A 6213-nucleotide genomic window follows, 5' to 3' on the forward strand; every position below is an offset into this window, starting at 1 on the left:
TTGTATTGCTTCTTCTGATCTCCATGTGAGCACTTACCTTGCATGAGTTGTCCATAAAATAGTCTTTAAGGAAAACATATTTTTGGCATTCAAACATGGCCAGCTCATCAAAATTGGGCAGCAGAACTTGAATGCTTGGCTTTTCAGTTTGAGAAAGGACTTCAGTGTTTGGTACCTTATCTTGTCAGGTGATCTTCAGAATCTTCCTAAGAAAATTCGAATGGAAGCAATTCAGTTTCCTGGCATCGCACTGGTGTGCTGTCCACGTTTTGCAGGCATACAACAATGAGGTCAGTACAATGGCTCTGTAGACCTTCTGTTTGGTAGGCAGTCTAATACCTCTTCTCTCCCACACTTTCCTTAGGAGCCTCCCAAACACTGAGCTAACTCTGGCAATGTGTGCATCAACCTTATCAACTATGTGTACATCCATGGAAAGTATATTGCCAAGGTAAGTGAATTTATCTATGGCATTCAAAATTTCTCCATTTGCTGTAACCAATGGTTTCATGTATGGATAGTATGCTGCTGACTGGTGGAGAACCTTTGTTTTCTTGGTGTTAATTGTCAGGCCAAAATTAACACAAGCAGCAGGGAATTGATCTATATTTTGTTGCATCTCAGCTTCAGAGAATGCATTGAGTGCAAAATCATCTGTGAACAAAAAAAAATCATGCACCAACTTTCCCTCCTCTTTAATCTTGACTTGTAGCCTTTTCAAGTTAAATAATTTACTATCAGTGCAATAACTGACCTTGTTACTATTTTTGTCCTCATTGAAGGTGTCTGACCACATTGCTGAAAATATCATGCTAAAAAGCATGGGAACAAGTACACAGCCTTGCTTCACTCCATTGGTGACTGGAAAGTGTGAGAGCATCATCCATTATCCAGAACTTGTGCAAGCAGCTAGGTGGTGCAGTGGATAGGGCACTGGCCCTTGAGTCAGGGCCTCAGACTCTTACTAGCTATATGACCTGGGCAAAGTTACTTAATCCCTATTGACTCTATAAATCCTTCCAAAACAACAACAATATCAAAAAATTGACATACAATACTGAAGAACTTCCCTGGGCAACCAAAATTGCCATTATTTCCCACAAGCCTTCAGAACTGACAGTAATAAAGGCTTTGGTCAGATCAACAAATTTTGCGTACAGACCTCTGTTCTGGCTCTGATATTTCTCCTGGAGTTGTTGGGTAGCAAACACCATATAGACCATTCCACACTGGCTCAGAGGTAGATAACCATCTTCTAGGTGAAGGATCAGCTCTGGCAAGAAGGACTCTAGCAAGAATCTTGCCAACCATGACTAAGAGAGAGACACCCCCCTTACCCTGTGATTGTCACAGGACAATCCATTTCCTTTATCTTTAGAGATGGACAATGGAGGCATCCTTGAACTCATACTCCTTTTGCCTTATAATCTGGAAAATTTCAGTCAGCTTTTATATGAGCAGTAGATCCCTTGCCTTGTAAACTTCAGCTGGAATAGAATCAGTACCAAGCACTTTGCCACATGACAGGAGTGTAATGACATTCAAAACCTCTTCTTCAGTTGAAATTCAGCTGAAGAGGGATTGACTTCAACCTGAGGTATTTGGTTAATGGCTTCAGCATTGATTGATAATGGTCTGCTGAGAATATTATGGAAGTGTTCAGCCCATCTTTCCAGGATCATGTCCTTATCACTATCAGTGTGGCTATATAGCACTGAATAGCTGAGATGTGCCACAGGCCTTTGGCCCATAAATAGCCTTCAAGGCATCATAAAAGTGCTTTGGCTTGTTATTATCAGTGCAAAATTAAATTTCATCTGCCTTTTTACTGAGCCAAGAATCTTGCATCTTTCTAAGTTTCATTTGTACTTTACTTTTGATAGAGTTAAATCCTGCCTTCTTATAGACAGATGAACTATCCTGCTGGTAAATCCTGAGGAGGTCTTGTTTTTCATTTAGCAGCTTCTTAATTTCCCCATTATTTTTATCAAATCCACCTTAATGTTTGTGAGTATTCTGGCCCAGATGAGTAAAAGCAAAACTCTGAAAGCTGCCCACTCCTTGTCTGCTCCATTGTTGCCAACTGTGTTGGCTCAGCTTTCCTTCCAACTTAACAATGAACTGTTCCCACTGAGAGAATTGTACCCATTATAATCTGTTGACATTAAGTTTTCTGGTAGTCTCATGCCTTGGGGCTTCCTCTTATGTTTAATGCAAATATTTAGCTTGGAGAGGATAAGTCTGTGATCAGTTCAGCACTCTGTGCCACACATTACCTTAGTCACTCCCACACCCTGTCTGTCTCTTCTACTTCCAAGGACATAGTCTATCAAATGCCAATATTTGCTGTGAGGGTGCATCCATGAAGTTTTATTGCCTTTAGGTAAACAGAAACAGTGCTGGGGATGAGAAGGTCATGAAATGCAAATCTTCAGTAGTAATTGACCATTGCTGTTGCTGTTGCTGTTCCTGACTCCATTCCTCCCCAGGAGGAATTGGTCGTCTGGTAGTCTGTGCATACTCTTGCACTAAAGTCATCCAGAATTATAAGCTTGTCCTCTTTTGGCACATTGATGATGAGGGTCTTCAGATCTTCATAAATTTTTTCTTTGACCTCATCAGGGTCTGTCTTGATGGGAACATATGCAATGATGATGATGGCAAGGCATTTTCCTGCAAGTGGCAATCTCATTGTCATGAGCCTGTCATTCACTCCTTTTGGTAGGCATACAAGTTTGTTGACTGGATTAGTTTTGATTGCAAAACCTATGCCAGCTTCACAGCACTCCCCTTTACTGTGGTGACTCCAAAAAACACGTATCTAGTTCTGACTTCTGTAAGCTGACCTTCATTTGCCAGTCTTGTTTCACTTAGGGCTGCTATTTGGATGTGATACCTGCTGAATTCTCTCCCAACAAGAGCTATTTGTCTTTCAAGTCTACTGGATTTCATGTTGTCCATAAGTGTGTACACATTCCATGTACCAATGGTGAGTGGAATCATTTTTGCAAAGGTTTTTTATACTTTTTTCTGTGTTTCAGCTATAAGGTAGGATCCCACTTGCTGTGGTAAGCAGGCCAGAGTTGGGTGAGGCAGAAAATTTTTAGGGCACTTTTCTAGCCCCTTCCTCACAATAGGAGTTGAGGATTGCAGTCTTTAAAAAAGGCTGATCAGACACCCAGGACCTACTGAATCCCACTGTTGCTTCAGTCCAGTTAGAAGATAATTCTATGGCCTAGGCTACCTGTGTGTAGAGTTGTGACCATAGCTCCCAGGGTATCCATACCTGCTGCTTCATTACTTGCCTTTTGCCACAGGACTTTAAGATAGGTAAAAATGGTAAAGTGGTATGAGTGATTTCTTTTGATTGGCTCATAAATTGTGTGTAAATGAGGCAGAGCTGAGCAAAGTCATTGGCCTCACTCTTTCTTCCTGAGTCATCAAGGTCAAGATGACTGGTGATGGTTCAGGATGCAGTGTATGACTTTGGGGTCTTTGATGTATAAGCAAACTCTAAGCATTCCATAGTGCCTGCTTCAGTGACTTTCATGACCATTGGAAGAAATTTTTTTTGTCTGCCCATTCTGTTATCGAAGTCTTCACATGTTTAGGGTAGACATCCCCCCAACTCACTGAAGAGGTTGGGACCCCTCAGTTACCTTAAACCCAGTTTAGCTTGTTTACCAAAACTGTTTACTAGGGTGTAGCCATTGTGCTTGCTATAGTTCTTTGATCTGCAGGTGAGAGTTGGGTGAATCAGGTAGACACCAAAGGTGGAAAGTAGCCCTGAAAAGGGCTTGGCAGCCCTCATACTGGTCTTCCCTGAGTATACCCTATACCCCAAATAACTGACTACTGCTATTTTGAGAAGCTAGGGGTAGCCTTAAGGGATTATATGACACTACTGTCATTAACAAACTCTACAGACATATTCCCCATTAAAAATCAGGCAAAAAGAACTTAATTAGCCTTCTAGAAAAGTTATTTTCCAGGAAGGAAGGCAGGGAAGCCAATAGATAGAGATAAGAGCATTATAGTTATAGGGTATAGCCAGAAAAAATGCCATAGCATGTTACTTATTTCATCATATTTCACCATGAATCCACTGGAATTGTGGGTGGTCCTTGTGTTGATCATAATTCCTAAATTTTTCAAGGTTGATTGTCTTTACATCGTTGTTATTGTATAAACTTCTCTCTGGTTTTGCTTACTTCACTTTGCATCAGTTCATACAAATCTTCCCAGGTTTTCTTGAAATCATTCATTTCATCATTTCTTGCAGTATAATAGTATTACATCCCTGTTATTTCCTTTATATTTCTCTCTAGTTTTCATGACATTGATCTCTCTTGGTTCCCTTCATACTTATTTGACTATTCCCTCTGTTTTCTTTGCTGGATCTTTATCCACATTATGCCCACTAACATTGGGGTCCTTCAAGGAGACTTCTTTTCTCCCTCTATATTATTATTTTCTTTTAAAAAATATTTATTTATTATTTATTTTAAGCATTCTTTTCTTATGAAATTTTGAGTTTCAGATTCTCTTCCTCCTTTTCACCCCTCCCTCATTTACTGAGAGGGCAAGCAATATATCATTATACATGTGAAAACATGCAAAACGTGTTTCCATATTGTCAATGTCTCAAAACAAAGTGAAAGAAAGAAAGAAAGTTATTCAATTTTAACTCAGAATTCAATAGTTTTTTCTCTAGAAGTAGAAAGCCTTTTTTCATCAAGAATCCTTTGCAATTGTCTTGGATCATTGTGTTCATCATAGTTGCCAAATCTTTCACAGTTGATCATTTTTACAATAATGCTGTTACTGTCCACAATGAGCTCTCATTTCTTCTTACTGTATGATGCATCAGTTCATACAGATCTTACTATGTTTTTCTCTCCCCCCATCATATCTTATAGAACAAGAGTATTCCATTACATTCATATACCACAACTTGTTCAGCCATTCCCCTTAATTTCCAATTCTTTGCCACCACAAAAAGAACTGCTATAAATATTTTTGTGCATATTGGTCCTTTTCCTGATCTGTTTGGGGTATAAGCCTTATAGTGATATTGCTGGATCAAAGGGTATGCACAGTTTTATGACCTTTGGGCATAGTTCCATATAGTTCTCTAGAATCATTGGACCAGTTCACTACTCCATGAGCAGTTCCTCAATGTACTATTTTCTCTCATCCCCTCCAGCATTTGTCATTTCTGATTGGTGTGAGATGGTCCCTCAGAGGTGTTTTAATTTATCTTTCTTTAATCAATAGTGATTTTGAACATTTTTTCCATAGAATTATAAATAGCTTCGATAGCTTTTTCTGAAAACTGCTTGTTCATATCTTTTGACCATCAATCATTTGAGTAATGGCTCATTTTCAAAGATAAATTTGACTGTTCCATATATATTTGAAAAATGAGGCTTTGTCAGAGAAACTTGCTTTAAAATTTTTGATCTTACTTTATTGTCTATGGTATCTTTTAGCAAAATGTACTTTCCCTGATTATGTCTTCTAATTAGGTCTAATTTTGCTTTTGCTTTCTCTGAGATCATGATTACTTCCTCTGCCTTTTTTTAACTTCAGCTGAAGCATAATAGATTCTGCCCCAGCCATCCATGTTTTAACTCTGGGTATCTTTCCTTTTCAAGTGTGTCTCTTGTGGACAACATATTGCTGGATTCTGGTTTCTAATCCATTCTGCTATCTGCTTCCATTTTATGGTTTAGCTCATCCCATTCATATGCACAGTTATGATTGCTAACAGAATATTTCACTCCATTCTATTTTCTTCTGTTTATCCTTCTCTTTCTTTTTTATACTGTCCCTCCTCAAAATTCAATTTTGCTTCTGACCACTGCCTCCCTTAATTTGTCCTCTCTTTTATCATCCTCCCCTTCCCCATACCTCTTCCTTTTCTCTCTTGGGTAAGATAGATTTCTAAACACAACTGAGTATGTATATATATTCTTCCCTCTTTGATCTATTTCCAATAAGTGAGGCTTAAACATTGCCCATGACACCCTTATTTGCCCCCTACTATAAAAGCTTTTCCTTACATGCCTTTTTCATGTGAGAAATTTTTTCCCATTCTGTCTCTACCTTTCCCTTCTCTCAGTGCATTCCTCTTTCATATCTATCTATCTATCTATCTATCTATCTATCTATCTATCTATCTATCTATCTATCTATCTATCTATCTATCTA

At 38.7% G+C, this 6213-nt stretch overlaps 1 protein-coding gene across 1 annotated transcript in view; it reads left to right on the top strand.

Annotated features, from left to right (window-relative positions):
• The first annotated feature begins 214 nt into the window (after positions 1-214).
• ERG (ETS transcription factor ERG) overlaps positions 215-6213 on the top strand; it is a 190456-nt gene continuing 184457 nt past the window's right edge. The window contains exon 1 of the mRNA XM_027875597.1: positions 215-290. The gene's annotated coding sequence lies outside the window, so the exon portion shown is untranslated. The remainder of the gene's footprint in view (positions 291-6213) is intronic.

Source organism: Vombatus ursinus, unplaced genomic scaffold, assembly GCF_900497805.2.
Source record: "Vombatus ursinus unplaced genomic scaffold, bare-nosed wombat genome assembly UNPS02014809.1, whole genome shotgun sequence".
Lineage (NCBI taxonomy): Eukaryota > Metazoa > Chordata > Mammalia > Diprotodontia > Vombatidae > Vombatus > Vombatus ursinus.